The sequence below is a fragment of the Anser cygnoides genome, chromosome 12 (assembly GCF_040182565.1).
Source record: "Anser cygnoides isolate HZ-2024a breed goose chromosome 12, Taihu_goose_T2T_genome, whole genome shotgun sequence".
In the NCBI taxonomy this organism is placed as follows: domain Eukaryota; kingdom Metazoa; phylum Chordata; class Aves; order Anseriformes; family Anatidae; genus Anser; species Anser cygnoides.
In genome coordinates this window covers 14,234,663-14,251,990 of record NC_089884.1, presented here as the reverse complement: position 1 = coordinate 14,251,990, position 17,328 = coordinate 14,234,663, and the positions used below count along the sequence as shown (strand labels likewise).

The following is a 17,328-nucleotide window of genomic DNA, read 5'->3' as shown; positions in this document are numbered from 1 at the left end:
TCTCTGTGGTGTCGTGTTGTGATGCCTCTGTTATTAGCATGCCACAGATGGAAATAAAAGTAAGTGAAGCAATCAGAAAGGTTGACAGCAGTGAAAGATAACTGCTACCATTATGTCACAGTTTATTAATAACAATTCTAAGTATAATTGAATTTAGGACTTTACAAGAGAAGGTTTATGAGCTTCCTAAAGCTTGGTGTACAAGGAACACAGTGCTGAGCCATCATTACACATCTCAGTCCATACCCTTTCTATTGTATTGTAATAACTTCAAAAGTCTGAACTATATTTTATTCAGGAAGAAGATTCCCAAAGAAAGTGACTTCTCAGAAGCTGTTTGGAAATAAGGAGCTCAGCAGAGGAGGGAGAGTGCACATATGAAGATGAAAGAGTGGTGCAACAGCAAGAGGTAAATTCTTATGAGACACCAGAGAACCTACTTGTTATTAGGTTCAAGGTTCATACTGCAACTATATTACACTCCACAATACTTGAACTTGAAATGCTAGTTGCAAGTCAAAATTCTTTAAAAAGTCATACTGTTTTAGTTTCATCACTGTTGGAGCTACTTATAGTTCAAATAAGTTTTTAATTCCATCTATCCCAGCTGTTCTTTGTCCCACCTAAGTTCAGCTGTGCTTGATTCCACTTTTTTTGTTTACAGAGCAAAACCAAGCTATAAGAGAAAGTCTACCATAATGATTTAACCTATATTCACATTCTTTTGTTATGTTCTTTACCAATTAGATTATCTATTTAACCAAAAAAGTTACTATGTTGCTCCTTTTTGTCAGTGTTCACAGTAACCAGTCCAGTATCAGAGTGCAGCAAGAACAGGCTACTCTGCAAGGGAAGGTGAGCAGGGATCCACAGTGGACAGCATGCAGGCAGGGGCAATGCACTTACCAGCAAAGGCTGCCATCCCTGAACAAGGGGAGCGCAGCAGGCTTGGGGGTTACCATACAAGTTCTGAGCAAAGAGGCAGGTCTGAGGGCAAATCCAGATCAGCTCAGCACAAATAAGTCAACAATGTAGTACAGAGGAGCAAGAAGAAAACCAAACCAAACCAAAACAAAACAAAAAACACCCAAGGCATGAGCTTAAACGTGGTTCCTGGGCCAGCGGGCCAGCAGCACATGGGTGGAGGCCCCAGATAATGCTGATAAGGGCAACTGGGGGGCTGTTGGTGTTCTCAGGGCCCTGACAGAAGATAAATTCACGTAGCCATAACTTTTCTTAATAGGTTGGTCCTTTGAAAGTAGTGGTTATATAAAGGGGTTTAACCTGGATTTGTTAGGTTGGAATGAGTTTTCTATTTGTAGTTGTTTGGTAGGATCTACTTCAGAATGTTTAATACTCTAAGCTTAGGAATAATAGGTTTAATAGCATTGTGTTGCTTTTACATTTCTGACTAGCAGTTGGTCAGAGTAAGCTACAGAGTTTAATATCATTGTCTCTTCTTAAAAAGTCTCTGATTTTAATACTCAGCTTATCTTCTCCTTTATCTTTTTGCTGATACTCCTCAAAAATTGTGTTATGGTATACTGGTGAATAGTTTTTTTTTCCCTCTTAGTACAGGGACTATTTCACAGATACTGCATGTTTCATGTCTGTGATATCTTTCTAGAGGAAACACTCATAAGTTATTTAGAGGAACTTCCACAGCATGTGGAAAGCCATGAGGGAAGAACCAGATGAAAACAGGCTTCTTTAAATGGTTTATAATAGGTTTCGTATGACTTATATTCTTCCTAAACTAGGAGTTAATGCGTTGCAGTCTGCTAGAGACTCCTGAAGATGAAGGCTTTGTTCTTGTGTAACAATATGTCTGATCAGTGTGTAGAATCACAAAAGGGATGAATGGAATCAGGTTTGACATGAGAATGGTGTTCAGACAACACTGTGTCTTCCTACAAAACTGTCTACAGGCCTCTGTGCTGGTTGGCAGATGGAGGAGGATTATCCTGTTCAAGAAGCTTCCTATTCAGTGAAACAGTGACCCCTCACAAGTCTCTGTTGACTACTGCTTGATTTGTGGTGGTAGAAGCTAAGTACTCCATGCACAGGGTGAGCGTAATGAAATGAGCAGAAATACATAAAGCAAATGAAGATGTGTATAAAAATAACTTATTCCTCTTATATTGATATTGTAACACATTACATACCATTTGGAAGACACAATCTTTCAAGGAAATACTATACATATTTTGAAAAATCAGTGTGTATGCTGAACCACACAGACAACGATGCTTGGTTTCCTAAGGTCACATGCTAGTTTGAGCATTCTAATCTAGGAACTGAAAAGCCTATCTTATTTTTAAAGAAACGAAGTTCACAGTACTATATGCAAAAGAATAAAAAGGTACTAGAGAAAAACTATTTTTGTTTTACTTCCTTGCATCCCAACATTACTCTCATTTTGTCCAGCTCACCACATTACCACTATTTCTCTCTCTCATCTTTCCCATATTGTGAAAAATGTGGTTGAATTTTCTTCTTGCTGTCTCATCAGTGGGGTTTTCTGGTAAATTTTTGTAGCCTTACTTGCAAAACATCCACTTTCATTCTGAGAACGTGGGACCTATTTTTAGATTTAGCTAAGAGGGAAAACTGTCTCTTTCAGCATTAATTAAAAGTGTGTACTGTAGCAACTGTTTTTCCTTTTTATAGGTTCTTCTCACAAGTTTAAACTCAAGAGGCTTGCTAGTATTTCATACATATGGCAGAAAATAAGGAATAATACAGATTAAAAAATAGGGTGGAAAACTGTTTCTGGCCCTAGCTAAAACAGACAGTTCATATGTTGAAAACATTGTTTATCTTGCTGGGCTGTATTGTGTAGCTGCTATTTTCTCTTGCTGCCTGTTCCGCAAGTTTGTTCTCTCTTCCCTTGTATTACCTCATTGCTTGGAAGAACTGTAAACTGTGGCTGAAGCAAAGCTGATGTGCAGTTACAGTGCATAGCGCGAAAAGATTCTGCTGGTAGGTTAGGGAGTCTCTGTAGCCGTGCTGAACAAATTGGTATAAGGTGAAATGATACAGAGAAATACAAAAGTTTGAAGTAAAATGTGCTACCAAAACCAGTGGTAACAACAGTGAGATTTGCAGGGCAACAGTAGCAGGTGAGTAGCAGTAGCATAGTGAGTAAGAAGATAGCATTTCCTAGAATTATTTATGGAGAGTTTTAAACACTTGATCTGGATTTTGAGATTACATCAGCATTGTAAGCTGAGGAAGGGAACAGAAACCCTTCGTTCTAGGACCAGAAGAAGTTTTTTAAGGCCATAGGAGGCAGAAAGGTTAGAGGATGTCAGCAAGCATCTCGGAATGTGATGGACAAAACATCAGGATCCTTACAGAACTGCAAAACTGTGGGACCAGTTTAGAGGAAGGTTCAGTTCTTTAATTTATGTGTTTACAGATGATTCTCTTCAGCTTTCTATCAGATACAGCTTTCATTGATGTATTTATGCAAATCTCACAAGTGAAGTGCACTGTTCAATGAAAGGCTGAGAATTATCCCAGTGTGCCTGCAGTAGAGATAATAATTGTCTTGAGGACTCAGCTGTGCCTTGAACTGAAAGGACTACAGTCAGGTTGGTTAAAATAAACCCAGTGGGCTGGAGAGTTGGATGGGACTACTGGAGAGGGCAGCTTGAACCTGAAAGGATGATGGATGTGGTGGGAACTGTAGATGAAGGTGGTATATTTGTGTTGTCCAGGGTATAAAACTGAAAAAAAAAAAAAAAAAAGAGAAAGAAATTGGATAAATGGTAGAAGCAGGAGAACGTGCCTCTCATTTTAGCAATGGTAATGACCCATTCCTAGATGGTGATAGTAAAATTATTTGTGATTCAGAAATCAGTACTAGAATTTCATTACAAATCAATAATTTGACAAAATAATTTTGTCAAGTTATTTTGACAAAAACAGGTATCTGAATTCTTGCATAAACTGTGGATTAAAACACTTTCTAATCCTAAAGTAACCATTGAAACTCTTAAATATATTTCATTCAACTGTGAATTGTTTGCAACCAAAAGTTCTCAAAAAAGCAGCTGAAGAGATCTCTTGTCTTTGCCAAGTACTTTTTTTAGAGTAGTGGTGGTAATCCATTCTTTCTCCAGAAAGATTTAGTGTTTTTTTTCTGTTTTGTTTCAAAAAGTCAACTAGACAAAATTTATTGAATTTATCAACTAAAGATAAAATAAGTTGAAAATGTAACAACTTCCATATTGCTTCTAGAGCGGGGATGATATCACACCAGTCACGATAGGCAAATACTCCATGGATCTAGCAATTTTGATTGACACATTTGAATCTCATTTAGAGGAAAACATTCAGGAATGCTAAGTGAATGTACGTACTTACTGGTACAGAGTATGCATTTGCTGGGTATTGGTAAGATAATCTGTTTATCCCAGCTTTCTGGGATATTTTTACACTTAGCTCTGAGGAATGTTACAAATGTAGTGCCAAGATGGCAGAAGTACAAAGCATTGTACAAGTATGAATTTGGATTATATTACTTGGCTCAAACATGAAATATTTTTCAGGCATTAAACATTTTGTAAAACTTGCAGAATTCTGTGAAACCAAAACAGCATTGGTCTTTGTGCCAGGATTCAAGGAGCAAATGAAGATGTAACTACAGATGAGTTTGTTTGACATAAGTTTTGAGTTAAACCACTGGAAAGTGTGGACAAAGTTCAGCTGAGAAAGAATCGGAATATATTGTCAGCTGACATTTTGATAGAAAATATTTATTTAGGAGAAAATTAACTTAATTCTTGGAGATTGTAGTTTCAGGGGGCAGCTGCATAGCTAGAACAGTTTTGTGAAAACCTTTAGTCTGCCATGGCATTTCAAATAAAAAAGTTGTAACATTTTTTACAAACATTAAGCAGAGATGAAGTCGATATGCTACTTTACGGGAAAATCTAAGAACATAGCTGGAGAGAACTGACATTTATTGGATGTTTCTCTAGTAGCGCCTCACAGGGCTTGTAGGAGACCCAAGACCCTTACCATAATCTGAGAGTAAATGTGAAATATAATAAACTTGTGACTGATGCAAAGAACAGTGGACTATTAAAGGGCAACACAGAAGAAATCTGGATTGTTTGCTTGCTGGGCTCATTCCAGCAAAGTGCATTTTTCGTAAAGGTAGGGCTGAATGAAACTAATGCACCATGGAGCAAAAAGTGAGCCAGCCCAGAAAATGAGACTCCTGGAGAGCAGTACCTCCAAAAATGAAATGCAGGAAAGGGAGATAGAAACAGGGCAGTGACGTTTGTACAGAGTGCACTAGTGAGATGGGAGTTTGCACACAGCTCCAGCAGGTCTCCTGAAGAATGCTGAAAAACTGGCAAGAGCTAAGTAATTCATGGGAAAACTTGAGCACTGCAGAAAATACCTTGCAGCAGGACGGTAGAGTGTGTTGTATGTTTCACTTATCAAAAAGGGATGGAGAAATTACTTCTTTGCAGGCCATAAGTTCTTCAATGAGGAGGGAGGATGGGCAGATGTGCTTTTATGAAAAAAAGGGACACTGTAATGAATGAATGGCTGGAGACAGAAAGAGGCAATGTGGGACAGAGGTGCACCTTTTTAACACCAGGTGTGATCAGTCAGGGGAGAAAACAATCAGGCATGGGAGTTCAATGTCTGCCATTTGATTTATTCAGACAATAACTAGATGCCTTTTAGAAGAGGTACTTTACTTAGGTGAAGTTTTCAAATGCAAGAAAGGAAATAGGAGAAGAAGCTCAAAGATATACAGAGGTCTCAATCTGAAACACCACGGAGACGTGTATACGTAGCACCAATGAAAATACAGCCAGATTATGTAAAAATGAGCTGTTGGGATAAGTTTTACTACATCTGGTTCTTTTTAAATTGTCATAACTAAGTAGCCTGTAGTCAGCCCATCTGATTAGATGCTTCTACATACCTTTACTCCATGGCAAGATGACTGGGCTTTTTTGCTTGTCATTCAGTATATATTGTAGTTTTTCATTCTTTCTTTCAGCAAAGCCTGGTTCGGGGACAGAGCAGTTTGTGACATTCTTCTCAACAAAACTTCCGGAATTTGTGTGTTAAGTATTTTGAGAACAGCTGCATCTGGTCAGCAAAACAGTATAGTCTAGCCTTCATTTTTACGTTCTTTTAAAAAACTTGTATTTTTTCCATAATGTCCCGATAGAGAAGAATATATAGGGATCATATCATTCCTGGATGCTCAGTAGTAAAATTTTAGAGGTCCAAACCCTCAGATTTTATGTCGTACCCTCCCATGCTCTTCTGAGGAGATCCGTAGCTGCAGTGACAATCCACAGCTGGCTTTAGCGTTCCACTGACGCTACCAGCAAACCAGCTTGCCACATTCACTCACCGTCTCTGCACAGCTGAGACTGAAATTTGATTTCAGAGCATTTTATCTATTTTTATTTCTCCTTTAGAAATGTTTTTACTCCTGTTATTACAAGCTGAACTGAAGTCACTGGCAGTGGTAAATGACTAATTACTTCACTACACTGCCAGAAAACTTTTGCTTATGGCTGGAGGGATTGAGTGAAAGTTGGCTGCTTGCTCCAGCCTTGTCTCACCACGCCGTGGCAGTGTGGGATCGCACAGCAACACCCTCTGCCACCTTTAACTTGTTTGCTTGCTGGGATGTTACAGGAGCCAGTCCCAGAGGACTGAATGGAGAGAGAAGAGTTAGAGGTGCGAGGGAAGGACAAGGACAGAGGTTTTTACATGTTGCTGCTGTTGACTTGACAGATATTTTGGTTGCTTAGTGCTTCAGTGAGATCAAACCAAGAAGCTTAGGAGTGTTCTATGAGCTTTGTGCTCTCCTGTAATCAAAGAGGCAATAGCTGAAAACAGGTGTCCTGTCTTTGTTCTAGTTTGCGTTGCTTTTCCATGTCACATGGATGGTGTGGAGAATAACATACAGGCGTGAGAAGTAACACTTATAGCTGGTTGATATTCTGCTGATGCTACAGAGGGAGGGATGACCTTGTGATTAAAGAGCAGGGCTTGAAATCCTGAGTTCCTCTAACCTTGATTCCTCCGCTGGTGATTTTGGGTGTGACTGTGGGTAAGTCACCCAGTGGCTTGTGCCTCAGGTTCCTTCCCAGTCAAATTACAGGAATATTTTCATGAGGGTAGTTCAAGGGTCATTTAATGCTAATAATGGTTTTGATATCTAGTGAGAGCATTAAAACTAAGTTGTGATATGTTCGTGCCAGTAACTTGCAAATGTTCTGTGGTTTGAAGCTCTCCCGTTAGTATAAAGGGGAACACTCTTCCCTTGAGGCAAATATTCTTGCTGTTGAAAGAATTGTTGTTTTGACTTATCTGTAAGAATATTAACAAGTTTAATTTAGCAGAACAAATACAAAACAGCAGCAGCAGCTGTACAGCAGAGGTCACTGTTGCATCACTTGGATAGATGTTGCCCCGTGGCTGACAGGTCTGACCGAAAGGATTTCCCATTCACAAGAGTTATTGGGATTTCAAGCAAATAAACATTTTTCCTGACTTTTTTGTTCCTTGGAAACAGAGAAGAAGCACCAGATGAGCTATATACACACAGCTTGTACTCCAATCAGCTGCAGAATCATGGGAAACCTTAGTCTTGACAGTTTCATGGGAAACTCACGGAGATAAAGGGAGCTATTTTCACATCATGTCTTTCACTCAACACCTAGAGAGTTGACAAGAATTGATTTTACAGAGAAGTCAGCTCAGGTTTGTGTGTCTCATTGAAAACAGGGAACCCAAAAAGCTCAGGCTCCCAGTTCCATGCTGGAGATCCTCAAATGTGCCCTGGGGGTGTGCCTATAACTGCCCTGCACAGCATGGGGCTGCTTGGTCTGCTAAGGCACTAAGGGAGACATGCACATACCTGGTGCCTGATCCTGGAGCACTTCAGGTCATAATGTTGGGGAGACTCCAGCTGACAGGTCTGTTTTGGAGAAGTCTAGAAGTCTGTCAGGGAGGTGTATGCTTCAGAGGGTTAAAAATGATGCTGGTGAGAGCTGCTAAGAGGGAAAGAGACACAGACCTGGAGTACTGGATGAGGAACATAGGCAGATTTCAGGCAGACCTTTCTTGGATTTGATGGAAATTCATCTTATCACAGGTGCTTGAATCATTTTAGGTTTAACATATCAGCATTTTCAGGTGTAGCCAAACTACATCTTCTATACAGAAAGCTACACTTTGTGCAGAAAAATGTATTAGGCCTAAAGGTGATTGTGCAAAACAGAGAATATAATCTGGAAGCGCATCAGTCTTCTAGGGTTTCAGGCAAGAGAGTTCTTTTCACATACAAATTTTTTGCTCTATCCTATTTAAAAATGCACAGCAGCAGCAGCAGTAAATGGGACATGTGAAGAATGTTCAGGACAAATTAGTGATACCCTTTTGAGCATTTTGAAAAATATTAATAAGGGAAAAACTATGTGCACAACATCTTGCCTTTCAAATCAAATAATTCTGGTTATGGAAATTGCATATTGTAACTGAATAATGCAAAAAAGCCCTCCTTCTCTTTGTACACACTAAATATTAAGTAATACGTTAATAGCAAAGAGCTCAGGTGCCATAAATTCTCAATTCAGTTACTCCCTACGTATTAGGCCTTTTAAGGGTACTTATCCACTTCACCCCATTGATCGTCTTACAGATCACTGCAATGTTTCAGCACCTTTCTGAAGTGAGGTGGGATAGAGCAAGCCCAAAATGCGAAGTCAGATATGGTGATGTTGACTCAATATCTGAAAGTTTTTCAGGATGCTTGTCAAAATAAGAAATAATTTCACCCAGTGCAAGCTATTGAGCAATGAAGAAATGTGGCTTTTTGTCTGCACTCTTTTTTTCCTATTTAAACAGAAGGATTCATTAGTAACTTTAGATTCAACTCTGTAAATCGGTATTTTTGTTCTGTCCTAAAAAAAGTGAACCCTTTGTGCTTCGGTAATTTTGGAGTATTATCAGGGTTATTTATCAGTTTAATCATGGTTTTAGAAGGCTTTTGGAAATGTGGTGATCTTCCTCAATAGAAAAGTGCAATGAATGGCCTTTATCCATTAAAAGGAACAATAATGAAAGCACAGAACCAGATCTCTCTGTTCCCAAGCATAATCCTGTAAGAACAGTGATCAAGGGATAAGCAAAGGAAAAGAACAGGGACCCAGTGATTATAATTTTTAAAATGTTAAAGACTGCACTGAGGTCAGTCAGGATGCATAGACCTAGGAGAGAGGGCGGGGTGGGAGGCACGGCAAGACTCCAGTGACCTGAGAAAACCTGCCAAAAGCAGAGCACAGGTGCAAATAGAAGAGTTTTGTTACCCTCCTTTGTTCCTAGAGAACAATGTGAAAAGGATTTAAAACCAGAATTTGGGTTGCAAGACCCAAGTGGCGGAGCCTCACTAAAACAGATGGCTGTTGTCTAGAGAAGCGTTTCACCTCTGCCAAACAGCTAGCAGGGTCCAAATCCATTTTTTATGCAGAGATTATCTCCAATCACAACTGAGCCAGGTTAGTATTAAAATACATTTCTGGGTTCGATTATATAGTGCTGAGCACTCTGGCTCTGACCCAGTACATGTGTCCTTAACCTCATCTGCCTTAGGAGGGCTGTAGAATTAATTGCCTGCCCCAAATCTGGGAGGTATGTTGTGAGACCAATCTCTCCTGAGATTCAGCTACTCTGGGCCTCTCGGCACCCCATGCTCAGCCCACCAAGCAAGACAGCCTTCATGTGACTGATTAGATTAATTGCTACTTCAGATTTTTAGGCCATATTTTGCAACAGGGACTTCTGGATTCTTACATCCTTAGCTCTTCATTTCAAAGCAAGTCACAAGCTCACTCTTCTCTTTGTAGTTAACTGTTTTCTGCTCTGTTTGGTGTCGTGAGCCCTCAGGCTCTCTGAAAAGCCAGTGCAAGCTATTTATCAAGCTGAGATACAAGCTAAAGTGCAGAAAAGTATAAAAGCAAAGCTTTAGGAAACATCTGTCCACACTGGCTGCAGTTCTCCAATGGATACTAAGGGTAAACTCCAGTCATTCCAGACCCTGCTGAATTCAGTGCTAGCTGAACATTTTTAAAGAAGGACTGAATATTGGTTTCATCAATAAGAACTTTACCACAGAGCTTGTACAACTCTTTCCTGGAACTTTACCAGATTTTAAATTGTAGATTTTTGCATATTATGATCACAAATCAGTGTTGGCATGAGAAAAAAATTCCTGCAGTTAATAAATAAAACCAAACTGTCTGAGAAAATCTTAACATGAGCATTCTTCGTGCTCATGTTAAGAGCACAGAGGGGTTTTGGCACTCTTCCCTGGCATTAAAGTCCTTTATATTGTTCCATTATAGTCTGTTCTGTTCCTAATTATTTAAGAAACTAAGCACCTTGGATAAATTCCCACCTGATGCTATCAGGCAAGAGCTGTGGAATCCTTTATATAACATGTAAGTTATGAAAGATGGCACACCGTTAATAACTCAGGCTGGAGAGCAGCAGTAAGAGTAAGATTTAGTCAGGAATGGAAAAACGCGCAAAAACCTGCCAGTGTTTTCATGTGAGTTGCACCTGAGAAGTGCCACAATCACAGTTTCTATTAGCCAGGAATGTCGGGACGAGATTAAGTGTTCAGCTGTCTGCAGTACTGATGATACATGCAACGAAAAGATGAGCTTTGGAAAAGCATCCAAGTGACTTATGTGCTTTCAGAAACTTTACCCAAAAACTTGCATGTAGGAATAATTTGAGTTACAAAAGATCAGTGGTTTTTTTTTTAATTAATAAAGCATTGTTTTAATATTTTAGTCACTGCTTAAGTAAGGCAAAAAATGTGAGCTATTTTTTCAGTTGATAGTTGTTCCTGCCAAAGTTTGCAATGAACTCTCGGTCAAGAGTGGTACTTCATCCTCAAGATCCCTGACCCTGCTGACGCTGTTTTGAAACCTCAGGTCCTTTGAATCCAGTGACTTTCTGGTTGTCCACCCTCCTGATCATTCTCTGTGGTGCATCTTCAAAAGTTCTTCCAAATCTTCTCTCCAGTGGTGTGTACATGGGAGGCCCAAATGCCTCGATTTTCTGCTGCATTTTTCGTTATGATTCATGTACAAAATTATCTACCACCATTTCTTAGGGAATAAAAGTCTACCTTTTTATTTCTGTCTTCTATCCAGATGAGAGTCTGGCTCAAATTTACTTGTGGATAATTTAATACTGTGTTCAATTCAGTGTGATTGAACAGTATGGTTGAGGTGGAAAGGGACCACTGGAGAGCATCTAGTCCATTCCCCCTTTCTTCCCCCCTTAAAACATGGTCAGCTAGAGCAGGTTGCTCAGAGCCATGTCTGGTTAAGTTTTAAACTTATCCAAGGATGGGGACTCCACAGCTTCTCTGCACAACCTGTTCTGTTCCACTGCTCAACCACCTTCACAGTAAAATCAGGGCTCGGTGTTCTCCCTACTTCTGCAAGGCATTTTATCCACATCCCTGTGGAGGTCTTTCTGTTCTGCTTGTCACAGAACTGCCTTTATGTTTAGATGTGTCTCTAGGTTCTCAGTTTCTAATTCTTGTTGCAGAATGAATACAATAGCTAAGCTGTCACCAAGACTCATCTTGTCATTGAGTTTTCCCAGCCTGAAAGATTTTCTTCCTTTACCCTCCTAAGATTACTCTTATCAATTCAGACATTTATGGAAGGGTATTTCTTTTAGGTCTTCCTAGCCTGCTGTGTTGACTTGTCCCGCTTAGATCTTTATGGTATTTCTACAGCACCACATCCTGCTTCATCTGCGCTGCGCAGAGCTCTGCAGCAGCCTTTTATGTTTTTAAGTTCATTATCATGCTTCAACGCCTTCCTTTCTGGAATGAGCAATCTTAATTCCTTCAACCGTTGTGTGGGTCACGGTGTTCAGTTTCTCCTATTTTCTATGGACTGTACAATTTTCTCTATATTCATTACCTAGGAACAGTATGTGGGATGGTTCTTGGAACTGGGAATGAATCACTGTTTGATTCCTCTTCTGGTTTCTGGGTAGGCTCTGGACAGGATCTGAAGGCAACTTTCAGAAACCATAAGAAATTATGGTAGAGAAGTCTCGGGGTGAAGTTTGATATATCATTACGTTATTTTTCAATCCGCAGTAAGCATACTGGGACTACTCAACACAGTGATGTTATTTAGCACAGAAATGACCTTTTTATTCCTGTTGGGAGCTTGTGGTGTTTTGCTTTGAAACCAGCCTATATTTCAGTCTTTGTGGTATCCTGTGCCTATCATATCGGATGGGAGAAAGTCTGCACTGGCATTGTGGTTAAGATCACGTGTATTTAACATGCTAAATTCATGCTGTGAGCTGTAAGCACTAGTAAGAAAGTGCATCTATGGACAGCCTTATTTAAACTACTTTGGACAGGTTTTTTTTAGTTTACCTGTTGTCTGCAAGTTGCTACATGCCTAAGTTATAAACTAGAAGGATTTATTTATTTTTTATTTTAATTACAGGACAATATCCCTTTATATCCTTTATGTTCTGGCTTGCAGGAAGCCCACATGTGATAAAGCCCACGTGATGGAAAGTGATTTTTGGAGACTGCTTAAAAGGATGGCAGTTAAAGAACAATACATACAGTGAAAGATTGCATGTTTAATGTTTGTAAGTGACATTTTACACATACATATGAAACTAACAGTGTGTCCTGACCTATTACAGATAAGTAAATGCAGTGACATTAGAAAAGCACTTTAAAATTTACATTGTGCATTAGTGGAAAAGAGGGCCAAATTGAGTAACACAGAACTGTAGTAAAATAACAGTTTCCTAATAGATCTAGAAACTCTACTGTTCAGATTCAGATGGTTTATTAAGCAACTGCTTCCTCTCATAATCTAGCAGCAGGTGTGTGTCTTGGATAGCTGGAATTGTGATTGCATAGAGCAGAGCCCTCCGAAGGACTCCACATCTGGCTTTAGTTCCACCAACAAGCAAATTGGTGGCCCTGGGTAGGTTCTTCCTGTTCTCATTGCTCAAGTTGCACAGAGAAATTTGTGGTTACATCTTTTCCTCAGCTCCCTTTCCTTTGGGAGACCTCCATTATTTTTCCTCTCAGCCCCTTTGTAACAACTTATGTTGCTGATAATTTATTCACCAGCTTGCTATCACAGAGGAACAGGAGTGAGCTGTTCTGCAAGGGAAGGTGAGAAGGTAGGAGCAGTGTCCTCACCAACAAAGGTGACAGTCCTGCAGCATCTGAACAAGGTTCGCAGAGAAGGTCTGGTGATCATAAGACAAGCCATAATCAAGGAGGTAGATCTGAGATCGATAGTGCCAGTAAGGCACTAAACCTAGCACAGTTCAGAAAAAGACCAGCAACGAGGCCTGGAGCTTAAATGCAGTTCCTGGGCCAGTGGGGTGATGTGGAGTGGAGGTTCCAGATAAAGTTGATGAGGGCAATTAGGGTCTCTTGGTGTTCTCAATTCCCTGATGCATTCCAGCAGGTAGAAAAAAATCACAAAGAGTTTGCTTTTGTAAACGGAAGTCAGATGTTTAGCAATGTGAGGGGCTAGAGGAGTGTAAGTCATGAAAAGAGCTGTCAGTCGGAGCTGAGAGAGCAGAAGCAGATCTGGACCAGGATGCCAGAAAAATTTTGTATAAGGGGGATTTGTTATTTGGACTGTTCCAAGGATGAATGGTTTTGGAATGCCTTGGAACAAGAAAACTAAGTGGGTTTTTTTTGTTTGTTTTGTTTTTGTGTTTGCCCTTTTTCCCCCAACAACTTGCCTCCAGTTATCTAACAGTGGCTTGGACAGACAGATTAAAGTTACCTTTTTCATTATCTAAATTTCTGCAGGAAGCTTTTTTCTCCACATTTCCTTCATTCACATTGTTATTAGTATGTCTTCAACTTAATTCTGAAGTACTTGTATTTGGACACTGATCTTTGAAAACAATGAGGACATTGACTGTTATTTAGCTCAGCACACTAATCTGGGAGTATTTTAGCTTCCAGTACAGTAAATATTTATTGGACAGTAAATGCAATTCCTAAATAAATGGATATTTGCTAAGAGGAGGATGGAGAAAGAAAGAGGAGCCAATCTGAGCAGATAGGAATTTCAGTTAAAGTTATTTAAATGTTTGCATGATGTGGGAAAACAGCTTTTTCACCTAATGGATTTTATGTTTCAAAATATCTTTGCATCTTCTTTAAAGGGACTGTCTCATATAGAATGAAGGTTTAAAACTCTTCTATATCAAAAATCTGTGATTTCGCCAGTCACTGGCAAGTACAAATACATCTCCTTATAATACTGTGTTCAAGTTAGTAGACTAGAAGTTTAAGAAGCTGGTTACTGATTTTCTCTAAACAAAAGGCATAGATCATTTAAAGCTACCCTTTGAAGAAAAGTCACTTAAGCTTATTTGAACCCAGAACAGACACAGCCATTCTCAGGCTAACTTGTTTTCCATTTTTATTAAAACATGTGCCTGGCAGCAGTACTGTCATATGAATCATGGTTGAAGAATCCAGTGGAAATAAGATATCTCTTGAAGCCTTTTCTGCCTGTAACACTTGCACTGGAATATAAATGATAGAGTGAAACTTTTTTTCTCTCTAATGAGACGAAGTGGGTGTTTAAGTGTTGATTAATGAACTTTTTCTATCTCATGTAAATACAAATTAATAAAGTTTTTGGTCTCTCTAGGAATGTGGACTTTTGTATGCCCTTCCATTTCCCTTTCAAAGGCAAGCAAGTATCTTGGCCCTCTTGAGGGTATTCTGATGGAGGTGGAGGAGTATTCTCCTTGAGAGCAGAAAATTGCCAACCAGTGTTATACTGTGTGTTTTCAGAAAGAGTTAACGTTGTCCCTTGTATTTACATCCTATTTAAAGGTTCAAAAGAGCAAAAGAAAAGTCCCAGAAGGAACAGAAATGAATCTGGGACATTCTGAAATGTTTGGGTCTCAGAGTCAATGCCTGTGAGAAGATTTTGCTCTGGTACTCCAAGCTGTGCATCCCATGGCACTGCTGCTACCACCACTAACTTGCACACCCTGTATATTGCTACTGGAAAAGAGAGATTATTCGAGGCACCAGTGGCATAATGGAGCCAAAGGAATTCATCGTGCCAGAAGGGGTGCAGAGGGTCAGCCAAGGTGATAGGGAACAGTTCATCCTCACATGAGGCTTGAGGCATTTTCTCTCATTTTCTCTCTCTCGAGAATGATTGAGAGGTTAGTGTTTGGTAGCCTTGTCATGTGCTCTCTGCAGCTGCTTTGTCTAAAGGACACATCAATGAGAAACTTGTGGGAACTTTGTTTTCTATGTTTTATTACAGAAAGCTACACAACTAAATTCAGTCTCCTCTTGCCCAGAGAAAGATCAAATGTTCTGCAACAAGAGGCTAGGTTCTGCTTTTCTCTTATGAGTGTGGTGTGATGAAGTGGTCAGTGCTAACCTGTTGTTTACAGCAAATGGGACCTAGATCCTGTGATTCAGGTAACTCTTCTATCTGTACCTTGAGTCCATATTTCAAAGCTGCCAGTGTCCAATTCCTATTTTAATTTTTTTTTTAAACCAAAAATAACAGAGATTACACTGGTCAGAGCACTGGCAGGAGAGCAGAAAGGACCAAACAGAGATCCTATTCCATGCAAAAGAAAACTGGCTCTGAGTGACATGGGGTGAACACGGGATAAGCTGATTTTGATGCATAGCATCATAGCCAAATTTTTCCATTAGATCCAGAGCTGTTCTGGAGGCAGTTCAGTTTGGTTTGGCTGAATAAAATGTTAAATATCACAAGTTGTTCCTGAAGCCACCTCCAGCATGCTCTATTCCCCGGTGTAGTTATTCCTTTAATAATTCCTACTAAATTCTTCCATTTTCTCCTTTTAGCTGTGTTTAGTATATTGAGGTATGAGACTATCAAATTGAATGAAAAGACTCTGCTGATTTCACTGGCCCTTCAATTAGGGCCGGAGAGCCTAAGTTAGATGCCAGTTATTTCGTACACATATATGTATGTATATAAAAACTACTGAAAGCTTAGAGTGAACAGTAGTGCTTATGAGCAATTCAGGCTAATAACCACAGAGATGGAATTCACTTATTTATCCATACAGGAAGCAGCAAGAGGAGCAAAGGAGCCTTGTTTTCCTGAATATGCTTATTTTTGATGTGGAGAGATGAGTTTCAATATTAGGGTAGTTGTACTGATGTGATTTAGTTCTTTTTCTCCCTGGACATTCCTCTCTCAACCTCGGACCTTCCTTGTCACCATGAGCTTGTGGGGTGGTCTGGACTCTCAGCTGACCCTGGCTGTGCTCCCTGGCCTGCCCTGCTCCGTCATTTGGTGGCAGTGAAATGAGTCAAGTCTGCTCATAGGAGCCTTCAGACAAAGCTTCAAGGCTGATTTTTCCACATAACTATTGATTTTCTTGAGCTGTCTTGCTCTTTCACTATTCTTAATCAAATTGGAAGCAATGAAATATTAATCAGGAGTTAAAAAAGCAGAGCAAGAACCTAATTTGTGCTATGATGACTGATACAGTGATTGGAGCCACGAGGCAAAGTGGATTAGCGGGCAAAGCAGATTGGATTGAGGAAGACGCCAGTTTTTATTGCATTTTAAAAATTTTTCTTTCTCAAAAGTGTTTTGATCCTATTTGACCATCACCACAGTGTGTTGGCACAGCTGAGGGGCAGGGAGTGGGTAGGATGAGCAAGCAGTGGAGGGAAGGTGGGCAGATGGAACTGGGCTGTTTGTGCTGCTTATGGTTTATCCTCCAGCCCCGTTCTGAGAGTCATTTCCTAGGACTAGGCAGTGGAAAGCAGTCTGTAGTAATGGTCTTTGTGCTGAGATTGTTCAAAGTGGGTCCAAATGTGTGCAATGAGATTTAATTCGCTGAACAAGCACAAAGGCGATGTTAAGCTTGCTTCCCCTCCACACCAAGGCTTCTTCACTTTAACTGCAGTGCTGACTTAATTTTTAAATAAATTAATTGAATACTTCTTGATTTTGTTTCTGATAGGCTTATAGTACAAGATCAAGTATGGGTTAAATAATTCTTGAAACTAACCTGGAATTATATATTAGTGATGTCTGTGAGAGCATACTTGGATCTGAATCTTCTACTGAGTGTTTCTCTTTCTTTATTTCAGTTCTCTGGCTCATGGTGGGCATCTACCGTGCATAACCCTTTTCTGTGGAGCTGTCAAAGAGGGAACTCACAGGAGCTGAAATCAAGCCTTTGGTAACAGTGTTTGGTACAGTAACATCTAAT

The 17,328-nt window shown here is 39.8% G+C and overlaps 1 long non-coding RNA gene across 1 annotated transcript in view; it reads left to right on the top strand.

Annotated features, from left to right (window-relative positions):
- The window catches only part of LOC136791825 (uncharacterized), a 37,321-nt gene extending 36,210 nt beyond the window's left edge, over positions 1-1,111 (top strand). The window contains exon 3 of the long non-coding RNA XR_010834642.1: positions 299-1,111. This is a non-coding gene — a long non-coding RNA (uncharacterized lncRNA). The remainder of the gene's footprint in view (positions 1-298) is intronic.
- Positions 1,112-17,328: the final 16,217 nt, after the last annotated feature.